Source organism: Sciurus vulgaris, assembly GCF_902686455.1.
Source record: "Sciurus vulgaris genome assembly, chromosome: 9".
NCBI lineage: Eukaryota > Metazoa > Chordata > Mammalia > Rodentia > Sciuridae > Sciurus > Sciurus vulgaris.
Genome location: NC_136469.1, coordinates 140,644,978 through 140,664,963, shown reverse-complemented (window position 1 = coordinate 140,664,963; position 19,986 = coordinate 140,644,978). Strand labels below are relative to the sequence as shown.

At 51.1% G+C, this 19,986-nt stretch overlaps 1 pseudogene across 1 annotated transcript in view; it reads right to left on the bottom strand.

Annotated features, from left to right (window-relative positions):
* Positions 1–5,452: 5,452 nt before the first annotated feature.
* The window catches only part of LOC306669848 (protein SET-like), a 39,636-nt pseudogene continuing 25,102 nt past the window's right edge, over positions 5,453–19,986 (bottom strand). The window contains exons 2-4 of the transcript in view: positions 6,819–6,921; positions 5,887–5,945; positions 5,453–5,551 (exon numbers count right to left, since the gene is read on the bottom strand). The product of the transcript in view is annotated as a protein SET-like (transcript). The remainder of the gene's footprint in view (positions 5,552–5,886; positions 5,946–6,818; positions 6,922–19,986) is intronic.

Genomic DNA, 19,986 nt, shown 5'->3' with positions numbered 1-19,986 from the left:
ACCCTCTCAGCGGGCCCGAGGCAAGGGGAGGTGGATGGGCCTCTTTTCTGCCTCTGAGCCTGGTCCTCAGAGAGAAGCCCAGGATCTGCTCTCCTCGGCACAGAGTCGGGGATGTTCCCGCCCTCTCGTAATTGCAGATTGCGGGGTAACTGAGCCATGAAAAATGATCATACCCATGTTCCTCCACTTGCCTCAGAGAAAAAATCCTCAAGACAAATTGCTGTGGTGGAAAAAAATACTGTACACTTGCCAAAGAGTTCTGGAGGGGTGAGGGGACATTCCTGGGCTTCTAAGGAAGTGCCCACAGAATTCAGGGGTTGGCTTCAGCATGGGGGCTCATGCCCTCCCCAGGTTCCGGCACCTGTGGGATTTGTGATATGTCACTGTGCCTCGATTTCCCCATTCTGCACACACAGTGGTGGCTTCCTCTACAATAGCTGAAAACATAAGGTTCATTTTCTCATACCGACAGACCAAGCCAGGCCCCTCGGAGGATCCTTCCCTGCACAGCCGATCTCCCCACACAGGGCCGAGACTCCGAGGCCCGCTCTTGCAACCTGGCCATTCCAGATGGAGGCTCAGGGTTCACTCCATGCACCCACACCCACATGTTCTCAGGACTTGAATCAGGACTGCTCACCTGAGAGGCAGGGTTTAGAGCCAGGTGAGGACAGCAGGTGAGTCACCACTCCAGGTCACGCAGCCAGCTAGCTGGTGGCAGAGCCGATTCGCCCCTCATAGTTCAAATAATATTGTAAGAGGGCGATTTTTTAATAGAAAAGTAAAATTGGCTTTGTGCCTCAGCCTTCAGCCTGTTTTAGCTATTTTGGGGCCATACTACACTCCAGACTTTTAAAACCATTTTTAGATTGATTATCCAGGAACAAAACAGCTTCTAGGGAGTGCGCTCTACACCATCAGCTTCCCGCGCAAGCTGACCGCAATGCTGAAACAAAAGCTCGATAATATCTATTATTTATCATATTTTCCCCATCATCCCGTCAAGAAAAGTGGACGGGAGCCCAGAAATCCTAATTGCCATGTTTCTTCCAGATGGGAAAAATAATAATTTTCTCTGTTCTGCCTTTCTTGTACTTGAGTTAAGTTTATGGGGAGCTCAGAGTTTACTCCATCTGGTGCTATGGGAAAACAAGCTCGGTGACTGTCTTCCAAGTCCTTGGGGTCCGTCTACCTTGAGCCCCACAGACGGCCTTGGGGACCGCACTTCACCTTTCCAAGTCTCAGTGAGATTGAGACATCTCCAAAACCCCTTCCAAGTCTGCCCTTCCATCTGCCTCTGGTTCTGCAAACGCCCCTCTATGGGGTCCAGCCAGGGGCCAAAGTCTACTTGGAGGGTACAGGCCCTGTCCAACGCTGCAACGCCTTCACAGCCACAGCATTTATAAGGTCTGACATCCACTCCTGGCTTGAGACCATGGGCTACAAAATCCTGGCCTCAGGTGATACCTCGGCATCTCCTCTTCCGCGTTTTCTACCGAGGTGAGTAGAGATGGTAAGGCTGGCCAAGGCCTACTGGGGGACGTGCAGGACAGCTTCCAGAGCAAGCAAGCCGCAGAGCGCTTGGCCCAGAGGCGCCCGGAAGCCAGGCTGCCACACTCCCTGAGCTCCACCACGCAGGCCTCTCGCAGCTCGGTGCCACTCATCCAGAGGCGCTTCATCTGGTGAGCCCCAGAAGGGCAGAGTTAGCGCCTGGCCTAAGCCCTGCTGCTTCTGGCCCCGGCTCATGTGTGCTGCCCGTAGAAACCCGGCAAGCCCCCCACCCCCCAGAGCACGAGACATGCTTCTCTAGAAGGCCCAGGAAGAACTGGCACAGAGGAACGCTTAAGATCCATTTTCCAGGTCCACGAGGGTCCCTCCCAGCACCTGGGCCCACACACCTTAAAATCTTCCAGGGAAAGGGGCGGGGAAAGGGGCGGGGAGGAAAAGGGAAAGAAGCGTGGCCAGTGGGCCTGGATCTGGGGCAGCCATGTCCAGGAGAGAGTGGCCCTGGTGTTGCCAGCAGCAGCCCTTGCAGCCGAGAACCCAGGAAAGCAACTGACCGCGAGCACTTGGGCTCATGGGTTCTTCCCTGAGCCCTGGGGGACAGGACTTGAGAAGGGCAGCTGAGACATCACTGGACTGACAGAGTCGGATTCCTCCTCTAAGCCTGCCCCTGCCCTCTCGGTTCCCCAGATGTGGCCAGGGTGAGCACCAGCCAGCCACCATCTCCAACATCCAGACGCTCGTCTCCTACACCAGACGCTGGCTCCTGCATAAACAGACTTGCAAAAAAAAACGATGAACTCTTAGGCCGCACAGATGGCTATTGTTACCGTCCTGTGAGCTGCCTGCCAGTGAGAGCTTGTATTCCGCGGTAGCCCATAGATTTGGCAAACATCAAGAGCACACAGCGAAAACAAGATGCACAGGACCCAGGGACCACCTGGGAAGGGTGACTTCCGATTTGTGGCTTGAGCAGCTGGGCAGATGCTGACGAGGTTCTTGAATAGGAAGCTCTGGAGAGCAGGCCAATGGCCAGGGCCAGGGAGGACCATCGTCCACTTTCAAACATGGGGAGCCGACACCTAAAAGGCAGCTGTGGAACACTTACGTGAGCACAGGATGCTGCTGAACCCTGGGGGACTCCTTGACCATGCAACACGGGACCTGACCCATGCAACCCAAGCCCAGAACCCACATCAGCCCAGGTGGTGGGGGAAGAACCTGGTAGCGAGAGAAGAATCCAGAGTAAATGGACAGTAGCCCCAAAGAGGCTGTGTTCTACACCTGAGTGACTGAGTCGGTTTGAATCAGCAAAAACATATTTACCCCACGATGGAATGGCAGGGCGGTGAGATGGGGGAAGAGAGAGGGGGCGGAGGGGAGACAGGCTGCAGGTGGGTGTCTGTGTGACCTTCGCCATGGAAACTGGAAACCGAGGCCAACGCCTCCTGACTTTCGCCCCCCGCGGAGAGTCCAATGGGAATATGGAGGCAAAGGTACTTTGCAAGTTCAAAAGTGCACCCCTTCATATAACATTTTATGTCATAAAATAATGCATATTCTCAAAAGACGACTTTTCAGTTTAAAGTGTAAGCTTCGGCACTCCCATATAAAGTTGTTTGGTTGTCAGCTCTTCTCCAATTTATTTTTTCTTAATTTCGAAAAACAAATTTGCACCATTAGTATGTATCGATTGATTTCTTTATAAATTCACTGCAGGTCCTATTTTTGTTTTATGATCCAATAAATTACCTACAGCAAAACTTGTAGAGATGATCAAAAAAATCAATGGTTGTGAAATGTTGGGGATGGGAAGGAGAGAGGAGGGGCGGAGAGGTGGAGACAGGGGACCTTGGGGCAGCTCTGAGGACTCCAGTCGAGCACGCACCGTCACACATTCATCCACACGTACACATTGTACAATATAAAGGAAAAGCCCTCATGTGAACTGCGCACTTTAAGTTAAAATGAAGTGACCACATGGGCTCTCGTCAACGGTCACCGCCTCGCCGTTCACATAAGATATGGAGAATCAGGGAGACTGGGCGGGCGGGGGCGACCGGGGCCCGTCTGCACTTTCCATAATAACTGCGTAGAACTGCTCTAAAAAGCAAAGCACATTAATTTTTTTAAAAAAGAAAGTCTTGCTGACCAGTCATTTTGTTCGAGAACTTCGCGTTGTTTTAAAACGTTTCAAGGCCTCTTGGAAATGCTTCCAGCAGCTTTCTGGTTAAATGAACAGGAGCTCTGCGCTCCCTCCAAGGCCAGGGCCCGATCCCTGTGCAAACAGAGGCTCTGTCGCCTCTCCACGCTGGGAAAGCCGCTTCCTAGAATCCTTTCCGCCCCTGGTGAACTCGATGCTGCTGCTTTCATCGGCAGCTGGAGTGAGCCTGAGGGGTGGTCCCCGCTCCTGCTTGTTTCTAGAGTTTGAAATAAGCCCCATGTTGTTATGGAAGAGAGGAAGAGACGTGGAAAGCTTAACGGGTTTCATTTCATGTTCCAGAATTCAAATATTTCAAAATCAATTATTCAGCTTTTCGCTGGAGTCTTCAAAACACGTCCTCTAAGTCATAACAGAGGGCCCTGCGGGGCAGGGGCGGACGTCCCCTTTGTTGTCATTCCGACACATGCTTACAAGTTCACGGCCGCGCATCTGCGCCCCGCGGCGGCACTTCCTGGACTTCTGTTACGCTCCGTCCTCTCCTTTTTCTCTTGTAATCACCCCACTCGCTCCCCCAATAAAACACTGAGCAAACCCACCTCTGCACCCTCCAGTGGCCACCCTGCCTCCCGGCCCCCTCCATCCACAGCTGCAGCAGCCCTGAAGCCCAGGTCTCCAGGCACCGTCCTGAGGACGTGCCTTACATCAGTCACATGGCCAGTGCTCGCAAGAGGCGGAGCTTACGATCACCCCATTTTCCAGATGAGGAAACTGAGGGCAAGAATGCTAAGTAGCTCTATGCTTTGAAAATACACCACAAATATTCCTTGTCTGCTTAATTGTGGTTCTGCACCCAGCTGGTAGACAGGAGGAAAGGACCTGGGCTTCAGTCCCCGGGCATGGGGGAGACCAGTGCCACAGACCATGGCTGCATTTTCAAGAGGCTACTGTGCACCCCAGCTGTTCCAAAAGACAGCGAATGAGACAAAGATCACTCCTGTGAGAGCTGATGTCCATCACCCACCGAGCCTCAGAAGGAAGTAAGTCCCACCTGCTATCAGAGGGTGGTGAGTGCTCCAGCCAGTGACCTGGGCAGTTGCAAAGGGCCCCATGCAGCTGCCACCCCACCTGGTCTGACACTCCTGGTCTCCATCTTGCAAACCTAAACACATTTGACCCCTGATTTTATTTTGCTCTGGGCCCTGCCAATTATGCAGCCTCTCCTGGCTGCAGAAGCTGAAATAAACCACGGCGGAGTGGGAGGCTTGGGAGGCTGGTGGGGCGTGGGGCAGCTTGCAGTGTGTTCCAGTGGTTGGGTGGGGTTCCTGGAGGAGTTAGTAAGGGGTGTATGTTTCCTAGGGTTGCTGGAATAAAGTACCACAAACTTGGTGGCTTAATGCAACAGAATTTAATTTTCTCACCCACCATTCTGGAGGTTAGAAATCCAAAATCAAGGTGTCGACAGGGCTGGCTCCTCCTGCGGGCTCTGAGGAGAGTCTGAGCAGCTCTCCAGTTACTGCCAGTCCTCCAGGCTCCATGCTCCCCAGTGTCTCCCTCTTCTCACGTGCCATTCTCCCTGGGTCTCTGTGTCCCTGTGTCTTCACTTGCCCTTCATTTAAGACTCACACCCTGATCCAGGAGGGCCTCATCTGAACTTGATCACTTCAGCAAAGACCCTATTTCCGAATGAGGTCATTTGTAGTCACAGGAGCCAGGGTTAAGGCTTCTACTCTTAGTGGCCAAGAAGTTCACCATCCAACTCACAACTGGGAAGCGGCCCAGTGGACGTCAGGGTGCTCCAGACACGGGGAGGCAGCGCAAAGTCCGGAGTGTGCAGCCCCGGCAGAGCATGCAGGAGCGGAGCCGGGGCAGCCACAGCCGCATGGGCTGGGGGAGAAAAAAAGCGAAGAGTCTGTGTGAACCTGGCCGGAAGCAGCTGCCCTCCTTCCTGTTTTATGCATGAGGACCCCAAGCCCAGAGGTGTCACTTAGTGAGGTGTCACTAAGGAGCAGATGCCCTCGTTTGGACATCGGAAGCAGCAAGGGAGGCAGGGCCTCTGCTCAGCTTGCTCAGTCACAGATGGGGCCTGCAGGCCCAGGGTGGAGAAGTGCTCTACTCCCTGGTGCAGCCTCAACCCGCTCTTGCTGTCCTGGGGTGTCCTTCAGAACTGTGGAGCCCGGAGATGCTCCCGAAGGAGACAAGACGGCAGCCACCCCACTTGCCCTCCCCGCGTATGCCTGGGCTCCAGCTGTGGGGCGGTGGGGACCTTCAGGAGTGGGGCCTACAGGGAGGGAGTCGGGTCACTGAAGGGAACAGGGGGACTCCGGCCCCCTCCTCTCCTTGGCTTCTCAGCTGCCATGAGGTCAGCAGCTCCTTCAACTATGCCCTCCAACCTGTTCTCCCTCTCACACCCAAAAGCTGCAGACTGAGGATGTAGCTCAGAGGTAGAGCCCTTGCCTGGGAGGCACAAGGCCCTGGGTTCAAAGCAACAGGGCCAACAAACCCTGAACAGAAACCTCGGAAACCATGAGCCAAAAAAACCTTTTCTTCATTCAGTTGACTGACTTGTTGTATTTTGTCAAAGTGATGGAAAGCTAGCATGTGCCCGGCGCTCATCCAGTTCACACTACTGCGAGTCAGCAAGGAGATGCAGACAGGGGTGTGAGTGGGAGGGAGCTTGGTTTGGGATCCCCTGGAAGCAAATGGTGGATTTGGCGGTGGTCCTGGGAAGCTGGCTGAGGCAGGGTGGGCGAGACAGGACATGAAGGAGCTGCAGTGTTCTCTGCTAGGGGCACCTGGCTCAGCCCGACAGGGCCCCTCTGAGGATCCAGAGCCAGCCTTCCTGAAAGTATGACAACAAGCCAGGTTGTGGTATTTACCTGTCCAAGCCTGCCTTTCATGGGGGCACTAACCCTGGCATTCCAAAGATGGACAGGTGGACAGGCCAGTTGTCAGGCACCTCAAAGGCTGTGGCATAGAAATGGAGCACCTCTGTGCTGAGGTGGGAAGCTAGACATTTCTGGAATCGTCGGCCATGGCACCAGCTGAGCTCAGAGGATCAGGGATGGTACTCAGCCATTGAGGGCAGGCTTTGCAGAGTCTCTTCTGGCAGTATGCTGGACTCTGCTCCACTTTGTGACCTCCGTGGACTTACTGAGCACTGCCAGGCTCAGCTTGGCCACAGTGCCATGGGCTGGAAGGTGCTCCCTCTCCCACAGTCTGCCCATGTCCTCTTCCTTAGGACCTGTGAATATCACCTGATAGGGCAAAGGAGGGAATAGTATTCGTTTTATTTGGCAAATGATGTGTTTAATGATTTTAGAGGAAAAACTTACACTGGATTATCCAGGTAGGCCCAAAATCTAGTGTCAAGTATCTTTGCTAACAGAGAGAGAGGAAGATCCGACACACACAGGAGAAGCCATGTGAAGACGGAGACCTCGGTGCGGATCACACACCAGGGCAGCTGGCAGCCACCAGAGCTGGGAGAGCAAGAAGGCCACCCTGCAGCTCCACGCCTCCTGACGTCCCCAATGCAGGGCCTCTGCACTCCAAGACCAAGAGAGAATAAGGTTCTGTTCTTTATTAAGCCACTGCCAGTTTGTGGTGGTCTGTTACAGCATCCACAGAAAATTCGCACAAATCCCCCCAAATCGAACCTTAACGCACTCTGCTTCCCTCAGAGGTCAGGGTCAGCACCCACCTGATGGTGGCCTGTGGCGCAAGGACCACGGGGCCCTCCTCACGTGTCCCAGGGCAGGGCATGGTGGCAGGCCCCAGCCATATTACACACCTCTGAGTCTGAATCCTTGGCGTGCGGGCGCGGACTCCACGGTTCAGACCTCGGCGCCAGCACATGCATGGCTGGGGACCTTGGACAGCCTGTCTCTAAGCCCGTTGACACCCGTGTTCTACGGGGTCCTGTTTCTACTCCACAGGACAATCGTGACAATTCAGGGGAGCAGCGGGAACCTCTTGAAGCTGCAAAGGAGCTCAACATTACCGTCCACTCGTTGGTAAGTGTAGAAAGTTCTTGTTGTTGTTTTTTCTTTTTTTGTGGTGCTGGGGATTGAACTCAGGACCTTGTGCTTGCAAGACAAGCAAAGGGAAGGGGCAGTGCTGTTCACAGGAGAGAAGTCTGGGTCGAGTGTCAGGAGACTGAATTTGTTCTTTAAAAACTATGTATTTATCATACAGTTCTAGACTCTTTCAATACACAATCGGGCCCACAAATCGGCGAATCCATCGTTCCATTCATTCATCACTAGGTTCCGATTACCCAAATATATTTGGGTAATATGCCTGCTCCGGTGTGTGCACTGCAGATAGCTCATGGCGTTCTTGCTATTGTATCTTTCTCCTTCATGGGATGTGTAGATATTCCCGAGAATGAGACAGTGACAGAAAGGTGCTGACACCTGGCGTGCCCCCTCCTCTTAAGAAGCATAAGTAACGAAAAGCTTCAGTGGCATGAGCCTGTCTGTGCTGCTGATCAGTCACCTGGGTCACTTAAAACCCTTCAGGTATGGTCAAAGCAGGAGTCAGGTCTTTATTTCTCCACCAACCAGCTATTGGATGTGGTATCTCCAAGAAGACAATGTAGCTTTGGCAAAGTGGCCCTCGTCAGTCAAGGGCAGCATGCCCGAGATTCAACACTCCGCACTCCCCGCACCCGAGGCTGCGGGCTTCGGTCGGGAGGGCGAGACTTGGAGCAATGCAGTACTTCATGCTAAGCATCCCCTCAAAGTACACCTTTAGCTGCATCCACTTGCATTGATGTTCATTTGCATTATTACTTGAATTTTCTAAATTTCCTTAAAGTTTTTTTGATGTTTTGTAGTTGCCTCATTTTCTGAAAGCTGTGAACTTCCCATTTATCTTCCTTTCAGCCTTTCTTGCAGCCGTTACCCTAACCTACTCTCCTGGCTCTGCTGACTAGAAGATTAAAGTAGCCAACATGTTTCTTCCTGAGCATTCTGGATACTTACCCGTGTGTGGCTCCACAGGGGGGCAGTCACTGTGGATTATGTAGGTCGCTCATGCTAGGCCTTATATCCCTTGCTTCCCATGCAGACCAGACATGTGGTCTTAGAAAAAGCCTTCAAGACCCTAAATGCATGTCAGAAAAAAGGGAAGCACACACCTGTGCCCCAGAGCAGGGATGTGGACAGATAATCCTCAGGAGCCACGTGATTTCAGGCTGTTTCCCAGGAGGGACAGCTAGTTGGACATCCATTGGTTGCAAGCAATCTAATCTATTTCCTGTGACCTGGAGCTCATTCTGCACCCGCCCCCCCCCATACAAGCTCAATGCTCACAGCAATACTATGGGGGAAAACATGGCCTGCAGCCCCAATTTACAGACCAAGAAGCTGAGGCACAAAGAAGTCAAGACTTATCTGCCTGTCTGCTGGCCTGGGGACAGCAGACAAGAATTCACAAAGCTGGGATTAGAACCTAAGAAATCTGTGCTTAGAATCCATGTCTTTGGCCATGGCCTTAATCCCTCCAGGCAAGTCAAAGATGTTGCAAGTTATATATTTTTATTTCTCAGGAAATTCGTATAGTAGCTCAAAATATTATTTTCTTTTTCATCCTGTTTCCCATGGAGTTTGCTCCAAAGAGAATTCCCTTCAGGCCCATTTAATTTGGAATCAAGTATTTTATTGGTCAGACATCCATTTTATTAACATTTCATCTTATGAAAGCTCGGTATAATTGCACTGGTTTACATTTTCTCACAAAATTATTTTCACAGCAAAAAAAGAAAGTGCAGCTTAGCAGAACCTCTATGCTTGAAATCAGGAGGTAAAAATCAAAAAGTTTCTCTTGCAAAACATTCTTCCCTGAAAAGGGGGCTGTTGAAAAGTCCCAATAGGGTCCTCATCACAGTTCAAATTTGGAGACCTAAGGACATATCAAGGGAAGCTCATGGCCATTTCCATGCTCTGATTCTGTGGAAACTGTGAAATCAGAACCAAGTATGCTCAACGGGCAGAATGCCAGAGCTGGTCAGGGATGGCCACTTCGACCCTCAGCCGAGACTCAGGTCCAGAGGAGCTGTGACCTTCCCACATCACCCAGGCCGTCAGCATCAGCTCTGAACTGGTCTTTCTGGGTTTTACGCAAGTGTTTCCCCACTAGTGCAGCCCAGGGGAAAAGACTGAAAAATCAAAGAAAGCCAGGTTCCAGGTTGGAACTTGATTTCATCTTCAATGAAGTGGAGGGATTGAGTCTTCAAGAGATTCAGTTCCCCAAAACACAAAATAAAAAAGACGTCAGGGAAGCATATGTGAGAGAGCAAGGTGAAGAAAGCAGTCCAGAGGTCTCACCCAAAAATGACAGAGCACCAGGCCTCTGTCACTGCTCAGCTTCCAGAAGACCCCAACTTCCAGAAAGAGGACGCGCAGTCATGGCGTAACCTTCAAGCCTCTGTTGGCAAGTCCATAAACACTTCAAAAAGCAGTGTGGCTGTTCATTAAGGAGTTCTTGACGGCCTGAAATCCCAGCTCCAAGGAAATTAATGTTCTCTTAAACAATTCCAGGTTTCTTGGTCCAAGCCAGAGGTCTGCAGTGCTTGGAGAGATATTCTGGGTTTATTAAAGATTATATGGAAAGAAGGCAGGAGGCCAAGTCTGATTGTCCTTGAAGACTGGCACCAGAATAGCTAAGACTTTTCACACGCTCGTGAGAGAGGCACAACGTGTACACCACAGACCAGTGTGTGTGAGGAGAGGAGCTGAGGCTTGGCCAAAAAACGAGGGAGGTTCTGCTCTGTGGATCTGGCCTGCCACTTACCAGCAGGTGGTCTTGAAGAAGCCTTGTCACCAGGTGAGTTATCTGAGTCCATCAGTAGAAAACATGGCGGACAGACCTCCAGGTGAACTAAGACCCAATGGAAATCCCTGCTCTGCTTGTACCAGCTGTGTTCTTTGGGTGGCCGCTGCCCTGTTTGAGTTGGCATTTTTTTACCTGGAAGATGGACATGATGATGTGGGTGGGCAGGACAAGTCAATAGTATATGTGAATAAAATGTTTAAAGTCCTTCTCATTGGTTACTATTACTCTTGTTTGTAGTATTACCTAGTCTCCTACTCTGACCACATAAGAGTATCCATATTCTGAGTCAAGAGATGTGCATACTGTGAACATGGTGAGAGTTAGAAAATGTTAAAAATAACAAAGTTTAGGTCTGGTGAAGGGGAAATATGGGGACTTCAATGGAAATCTTCCTCACCAAAAAAAAAAAAATATATATATATATATTTTTTTTTATTCAATATATATATTGAATCAGGTGATTAAGAAAGACTGGTTGCATGGGATTATGCCCAAAGAACTGGAAGATGGAAAAGATCAAAGTTGAGAGATCAGCTCAGAGACAATGATAAACATGCAGGCAGAAGAGAGAGAGAGTAGGAGGAAACCACAAGGCATTTAAGGAACCCTCTAAGATGAAAGGCAGCGATGCAGATGAGGGGGAAATGGAGCTTGGAGAACATGGACTGTGAAAGAAAAAGTAAAGCTGTTGCATTCATGAAATAAGAATAGGTTGCTATATAAAAAGACAGAAAAAATTTCCTCCCCCACTGCACAAAAAAATTTGTCTTGGAATTTAGAATATAATTGCAGAAAAATAAAATTAAAGATGTGAAAGATAAATTTGAGAAATTATTCTAGAAAATAGAGAAAAAATGGCAAAGAAAAAAAAATGGAAGAAAGGGAGAGAAAAGATCGAATGAAAGCTGTTTTCAGGAAGTACTCTACATGGGTAGCAGAAGTCACCAAAGAGGCATAAACCAAAGAGGAGAGAGAATCTTCAAAGAGAAAATTCAGGAATGTTTTCCAGACATGGAGGCATGTGTTTTCAGACTAAAAGGTTCTGCTGAGTGTCCAACACCCTGGACAAAAAAGGGATTCACTACAAGGTACGTTTTCGTGAGATTTCAGACACTGAAGACAGAGAGAAGATGCCACAATCTTCCAGAGGAAAAGAGTTCCATGAAAAGGGTGACGAAGCAGTCACCTCTAACAGCACATACCACACCTGGACAGCAGGGGGCAGTACCTTGGTGACTGAGGGAAAGTCACCTTGAAACTAGAACTCTACTTCCAGCCAAGGTTTCTATCAAGGGTGAGCATAGAATATCTCCAGACCTGCAAGTTCTCCAAATATTTATCCCCCGTGTGCTTTTTCTCAGAAAACTACAAGAGGCTGTACATTATGTTTAAAAGAATAGACTGAGTCAGAGGAAAATGTGGTGTATGAGAAAACAGGGCCCGGAAGGGGGTACGGGGTAGGAAGGAAAATAGAGTGAAACAGGCATAACCATGTACTTATATGACTGCATGACCGATGGGATTCTACAATATGTAACAATCAGGATAGTGAGAAATTATACTCCATTTATGTATGATTTATCAAAATGCATAAATGCACTTTACTGTCAAGTATTAGAGCAAATTTTTTAAAAAAATTAAGAAGAAAACAGGATCCAGCACAGGAAGGAGGCAATGGGAAACCCAGGCAATGCAGAGGGGGCCTGGACTGTAACTGCATTATTACTACAGCTGGGATCGAGCATCCCCCAAGGGACCAGGTGTTTGAGGCTTGGTTTCCAGTCTGTGCACTATTGGGAGATGGCAGAAGCTTTAAGAGCTGGGTTTCATGGAAGACTTGGGGCCATCAGGGCATGCCCTGTAAGGAGACTGTGAGCCCCTCTCTTCGCCCTCTCACTTTCCAGCCAGCCAGAGGGGACCTTGCTCTGCCACACACTCTGCCACTCTGTGCTGCCTTACAGCAGGCCCAAGGCGAATTGGGTCAATCTGTCATGGTCTGAAACCTCCAAAGCCTTGAGCCGAAGTAAACCCTTTCTCTCTGTAAGTGGTTCATCTCCGGCATTCACACTAGCGGTGGAAAGCCGACTAGCAGGATTCCCCCGACTGGAGCCAGTCAGAAGCCTCCGGGAGAGGTGTCTTCAGGAATGAAACCACGCACTCCCTGAGGTGGCTTTTACACTATGACGGTCAGGTAAGGCAGAGGCCAACCTGAGCCAAAGCAGGGCAGAACCACGCGGGGAAGCTGCAGAGATGCATTGCGGGCAGACAGGGGGGCAAAGATGGCAGGAGATCACACCTCATGTCCATGGCAGCGTGGAAACTGCCTTCAGGAAGTGGGGCACAAGCATGCCACTTGACAGCATGAAGATCGATACCGCCCCAGATGAAAATAAAACCACAGGACAGAGCTGGAAGTTGCGAGCGCTGGGGACAGGGGCAGGGAGGGGAAGATGAGCCCCTGGTTTTCACAGAAGGCCCTGGAAATTATTTGATCCCGTAAGTTGATTACACGTAAAATTTTGATAAAAGTAAAACTTCAAGAAGGAAGAAAAATAGATTACATTTCACAAATTTAGAACAAACCAACCCTCTCATCGTGAGTTCAGAGGAAAACCCAGGACTAGAAATACAGCTTCTGGAGTGGTGGCAGTGGGCCCTTCGCTGGACGCTGAAGCCTGGGAAACTTTCAGGGGCACTGTGTGATTTGGGACAAGTCCCGTGAGTCCTCTCTGCCACTCCACCCCTAGCCAGCAAGAGTTGGCCTCAAGAGCGTTAAAAGGTCCTGTCCTTGCCTGCATCCTGAGCCCAGAGAGCCCAGAAGTGAGGCCATTCCCTTGCCAAACAAGGCCAGGGTCCTGGTGTCCCTTGGCTGTGGGGATGACAGCCCGGAAGTCCCAGCGGCTGGTCGCCTGTGTGGTCTGTGCTGGCAGCAGCAGTGGGACACTAGGGCAGAGCTGTGGAGCTCAGCTGCTCCTTCCAACAGGCTGGTGTGCAAGGGAAGCTCCCACTCTCACGTCGCGGCCACCGGCAGGCAGCGACCCTTAGTCCTCTCCCAAGGGTGACCTGGCCAGGTAGAGCGCTGGATACCCAGCTGGTGGCTGGTCCTGTGCGCTGTGACTCCTTGCTTGAAGATCGCCCCCAGAACTGACTTTGCCAGAGCCACATGGCCGCAGGGGCCAGAGCTCCTCACCAAGCAGAGCCTGCAGTTCACGCACGGAAGCTGACTTGCAAGAGGCCACTCTCCAACACCGAGGGGCCCTCATTTTGGAACAAGAAAAAGAGACTGGAAAATTCTTTGTGACAAATCAAAACAAAACATCACACTTTGACTGTGGGTTATTTATTGAGAATCACAACGTTTTAAGAGGGACAGAGAACATAAGTGCCTGTGGACTTTGGCAGTTCCTCTAAGAGTTTATATTGCAGGCGATCACACTGCCACTGAGGGAAGCTTTTGTGTGGGAACTGCGTGGCCAGGAATCTGTTTTCCAGCAGGGAACCAGAAGAGCCCTCGGCAGGCTATAAAGCATGGACCCAGATATTCTCTGAAAAAAAAAAAAAAAATAGAATAGAATCCTTTCCTCTCAGTGAAGGACTCCTGTGTCTCCTCGAGTCTTCTGGAAGCAGTAACAGCCTTCTGCAAGTGGTGAAAATGGCCCCCATCCCAGAATCCTACCCCCCCCCCCCACTTTCCTCTTTGAAAATATCCCCATACAATCCAATAAAATAAATGAGAACTAAAGAAGTCTGAGTTTGATATTCAGGGGATATAATTCATGTGTAGCCAGTTGGACAACTTCCCTGTTAATCAGAAGAATAACAGTTTTTCTCCTTGTTTTCTTTGTAGAACATAAAGTTAATACTCTGTTTAGGAAAGCCACATGGATGTGTGGAGAGAGTGCGGCCTGCAGAACTGAAGCCTGGCGTGCCCTGGGCTCCGGGCCTCTTCCAACGAAAGGCTCAAGACCAGCTTTTCCCGGACCTAACTGTACTGGAAGCACTTTCAGAACTTCTCAAGAATCGGAATTTCCAGACCTCGCCCCCACTCCTGAGTCTCAACTTTCAAATATAAGGCCCCCAACCTGAGCTTTCTCAGGCTTTCCAGAGTCTCCCTCAAGCCGTCCACTCAGCACCAGGGAACCGGGCTCCAGGAGTTCCTTCCTGCCCTGAGGTTCTACAGCAAGTCTACCAATATGGCAGGCCACAGGGCTCGGTCCTGAGTTGCACTTAAATTAACAGAGTTCCACGAGAAAATGAAAAGGAAAAAGAGGGTCAGCACATATCCCACCAGCCCAAGGAGCCCGGCTCTCCCCGTGGCTGAAGTCCTCCTCCCTGGCTTTGGGGATTGGTAGAGTCCCTTTATTCTGATTGGTGTGGAAATCATCCTCCCCAGTGCTATGGTCACTTGGAGTTAAGAGGCTTGGTTCATGTTTCTCTAGTAGAATATGAGAGAGGACTTGGAGGGTTTCCTTCTGGCACCCCTCACTTAGCTGAGATAGGTCAGAAAGGAAACGGGGAGAGCTTCTTAGATTACCTCCTTTTTGTTCAAGAGCTCTGTTATGATTGGATCTGGAAGGTGTCCCAGAGCCTCATGTCGAGACCATGGTCCCCAAGGCAGCAAGGCTCAGAGGTGGGGCCCCTCAGCCATCACTGAGTCGTGAGGGCTCTGACTCCCTTAGCTGATAGTAATCCCTTGACAGTGAACGGACAACTCAGGGAGGGACCTGGGTGGAGGAAGTGGGGGACATGCCTGGAAGGGTATTTCTTGCTCACAGCCCCCTCCTCTTTCTTTCTCCCTGCTTCCTGGACACCATGAGCTGAGCTGCTTTCCTCCCCCACATCCTTCCACCATGACGTTCTGCCTCACCTCAGGCCCAGAGCAATGGAGCCAACCAACTGTGAACTGAGACCTTGGAAACTGAGCTAAAATAACCCATTTCTCCTCTCAGTTGTTCTTGTCAGGTATTTTGGCCACAGCAACAGAAAGCTTACTGACAGAAGTGAATCCCAACACACTGGATACCTCATCAAACTTCGTGGTAAAACCATTCTAGCCCACCTGCTGGTCCCTCGATGTTCTGTGTGCTCATGCCTCTGGCCTCTCCATAGGCTCCCTCTGCAAGGAGGGCTCTCATGGCGGCCCCAGCCCCAGCTCCCCTCCCTCCTCCACTACCCAGTAAGACTGGGTGTACCCCATCCTCCAAGAGCACCACTTCCGCAAGGGGTTAATGCCTCCTGTCCTTCCTCCCTCTGTTCCTCCGGCCTTCGCATTTACGGGTCAAAGCCCAAATGTGTGCAGGTCTTTTGGGGTAAGTGTCCACATCTGCCTCTAGGTGCTAAGTCCTCTGAGACTTGTGCTCTATGGGCTGCAGTGGCCCTCTGTATACACTTTTACCTCCGCCAAGCTGCTCCACACCCAGGAGGTAACCTGCAGGTTGTCTCTATCAGTGGAGTCTGTTTGTCCTCAGGCTTCTGGTTGGGTTAGTAGCTAACAGCAGACATGAAGGAGACATGAGAGGAGGAGGAAGAAGCCCCCTGTTCCGCTTCCCCTTATGTCCACCTGTGGACAAGAACTGGGGTCCTGCTTGGAAGCACACAGCTCATGTCACATGGCCCCTTCCCAGAGCTTTGGCCACAGTTACCACTGGGTCCAGCAACTGCTTCTGCTCTGGCGGGATTTTCCCCAGTATTGCTAGTCTGGGGTGCCCCATCACATCTTGCTCATTTCCTTAACCCTGCTTTGAAATATCACTTCAACAGCCTTTTCTGAGTGCCCCTTCCCATTTCCTAAGGTTCCTGATATAATACTATGCAACTTTGGGGGAAGGAGGGCCCCCAAAATCAATTCTTCCTCCAGTATGAGAGTGTCCACTTGACTCTGGCCCCTGGTCGTAGACTGCTGGGAGACAATCTTCATGATTATCCTGACAGAGAGGTGCCGTTGTCCTGTTGCTCCGGATTACACTGTCAGTGATGGTGGTAGAGCAGCAGCCTCAGAAGGTAGACGGTCATCTGCTAGAACCATTCGTCTCTGATCCCAAAAGACAGATAATATTTCCTCCCAGAGCAAAGGAGAGGCAAAATTAGTGCACATTTTAGAAGATTTCATTTCCCTAAGCTCAGGGCTTCTCTCCCAGAATGCAACCTACTGTGTGCACCGGCATCTCCCGTCCCTCGTCACGTCACCCTGTGGGACTCAGGGTTTGGGAAACCGCACAAGAACATAAGGATGGTCTGGATCCTGCTATTGCTGTTGATAATACACTGTCCTTTGTCTCTGCTCCCAGAGCCTCAGCCTTCCACCAGCATCTGGGTCTGTGACAGGCTCTGTGTGGAGATGGAATCTCAGCCCCTGACAGCTCTTGACGGAGGTGAGCTCGTAATGGTGGCCAAGGTGGAAGGTAGAAGACCATAAACCGCAAGCTGTCACCCCTTTCTCTAATCAGGTCCAGGAACACACCCTCAGCTGACTCTTCACCGACCGACACCATGGCCCCAGCTCTCATTGTCCTTGGTTTACCAGGTGCAATGGCAGGAGGTCATGTCTTGTTCCACAGGAGCATCGCCCTGTGGGTATCAGCAAGGCAGGAGGCCGAGACCTGGTCTTTGGGGGTCCACTACCTCTGCTCTGTTCTCAGAGGCAGGGATCCTTCCTGCTGCTTTCAAAACCACTCACTTCCATCAGAGTTCAGGCTTCTGAGCAACAACAACACAATGAACAGTGAGTGAAAACTTCCACAGTGACAAGCACGTTCATTATCTTTACGTGGCAGTTTCTCTGATATATACATATGGCAAAACTTGTCAGATGGTGCAGTTTAAGTATTTGCACTTTATTGTATATCAATTATACATCAACAAAACGGGTATTCCAGGAGGTGACTTCTGCTCTCAGGCTTACAACCCTCTCCAAAAGCAACAAAAGGCAAACACATCTGTGAGAATCTGGGACTAGGCTGTGATAACCCAAGCTTCCTAAAACACGGTGGCTCAAACAAACCAGAATTTTCTTTCAGTCTCATGAGAGTTCAGAGGAGGGCAGGTAGACCAGGATGGGCTCATGAGAGTTCAGAGGAGGGCAGGTAGACCAGGATGGGCTCATGAGAGTTCAGAGGAGGGCAGGTAGACCAGGATGGGCTCACAAAGGCACTCAGGACCCCAGCCGCCTTCCCTCTGCTGTCGCTCTGGACCTGCACAGTGGAAGTTGACCCTCCATGGCTACCCAGGACCTCACTGCAGCCTGCAACCAGGGGAAAGAACAAGAACGAGGAGGGCCAGCAATCTCCTTGGCGGGCGCACAGCACATTCCACGGGTGAGAGCACAGTCCTGTGGCCGTGCACTGCAAGGGAACCTGGGAGGTGCAGCCTCTGGCTATTCAGGGAGGGTATTTCTATTAAACAGAGGTAGAGTATATACGGGAATCGGAGGACTAAACCCACCGCGATGACTTCTGTTGCTTCAAGAACGACAGTAGGCTTTGCCAGGATGAGTGGTATATCCATTTCCTGGTGCCACTCTAAGAGAGTACCACAGCCCAGGGGCCTTCAGCAACAGGGACCATCATGGCCAGTGCTGGGGGCCGGGAGTCTGAAATCAAGGTGTGGGCAGGGCAGGCTGCTCCAGGCCGTCTTCTCTTCATAAGCCAGTCTGTCTCTATGTTGGCCTTTTTAAAAAATAAGGACATCTGTCACTGGACCTAGGACCCACCTACTCCAGTGTGGCCTCATCCTAAGTGATCACATCCTCAACAAACCTACTTCCAAATAAGGTCGCATTCTGGGGTACTGGACGTCAGGGTTTGACCACAGGGATTTTGAGAGCCACAGCTTGGGAAAGAACTAATCTGAAGTCGGGAAACCCGAGCTCCTGCACCAGCTCTGCCACCGGCTGGCTGAGGGACCTCAAGCCATCGCTGACGTCTGATCTCCTGGACTTCACTTGTGAATCATGAAACAAGCACCCGTCCTCCCAGCCTGGGGTGAGGGGCAGGGTAAGGACCTCTGCAGAGCAAACTGTAAAGTCCTGCGTCCAGCCTTCCCTGACCGAGGGTCGGCTCTGGGGAGGAGGAGCTGCAGGTACTGGCCTGTCCCCTCCCGGAGCGGCTCGTTCCTGAAGTGAGTCTGGGGGAGGATTCTCCACGCTGCTCAAGTCAGAAGGGGCTCTCAGAGAGACCCCCACGGGCAAAATACCTTCGGTTCCCTTAAAGGAGGAAGAAAACCCTTTTGGTCCACAGATGGGTAATTGCATTCACTGTTTCCAAATGTCAAAACGCCAGCCCGGGCCAGCTTTCCTCTGAGATCAAACACGCTCCCTGGGCCTCCTTTCCACTGATGTGGAGGCGCGTTAGCCATGGTGGAAAAGGCTGGTGCCGCGCACAGTGGGCCTGGCGGCCTGCACCACGTGCCAGCAGAAGAGCGGGTTGCCACCTTCCCACGTGGGCCCAGGGATCACGCCCACACCAGGGAAGACGTGGAGCAGCCAGCACCGTACCCCACACCTCCCAGTACTCAGAAGCACAAGGGAAACCTGGCCGAGTCAGCCCAGTCTGTAGTCCTGTGATTAAAAACCAGACAGACTTGGACCACAAATTGATTATTTGTCAGTAGTTTTAGAAATCAGTAGCTAGCACTGAAGAGGGTGGAACAGCCTCGTGTTGTCTCCTGGAAGAGTCGAAGTTGATAAGAACTTTCCAGAAACAATCCTGGGAATGTGTCACCAAAGCCCAAAGTGAGCCTTTATCCTAGGGGAAGATCAGGGGAGCCTCTGAGCCCACGGTGGCTGTTGCGACCTCTTTAACAGCAAAAAGAAGACAACCTGAACGTCCAAGGGCCGCCTGCCCCAGGGCCGTCTGGTCTCCACCCCCAGCGCTCGGGGGACCTCCTTCTGTCCCACGCCTCTCCCACGGGGGGCGGATGCTGCAGCAAGGGCTTGCATCAGGATTCTTTCTTCAGTAACATTTCTTTTTTAACTACATCAGCCTTCAGCAAAGCACCGTGGGCCAGCTCTCCACTTATTTTCATATATTAAAGTTCAGAAAATACCTACGTATTTACATGTCCTCTATGGACTTTTGAAAGGAGGCCATAGGACCCGCAAAACTTCAAATACTATCTGTCCCTTGGCAGAAAAAGTCCTGCCACCCCTGAACTATGCTATAGACCCATTGAGGAAAGAAAAATCTTATTTGCTTCTGCGTCCCACGAGGCTCTGGGGGGCCTGGCATAGAGTAGGTACCTGGTGGACGTGAGCTGGGTTACTGAGGAACTTGAACCCCAGGCGGGGAGGTTCTCGCCACGCACATCAGAATCACCTTGGGCTTCGCATCAAGGTCTGATCTGGGAGTTCTGGGTAAAGCCAGGGAATGTGTGTTCTATTTATTACACATTCTCAAGGGACTTGATGCCAATGGGCCCTGTATTAGTCCTGTCGAAAGATGACAGGGAATCGGGTGGCTCTCCAGCAGCAGTGTGGGGGACAACCT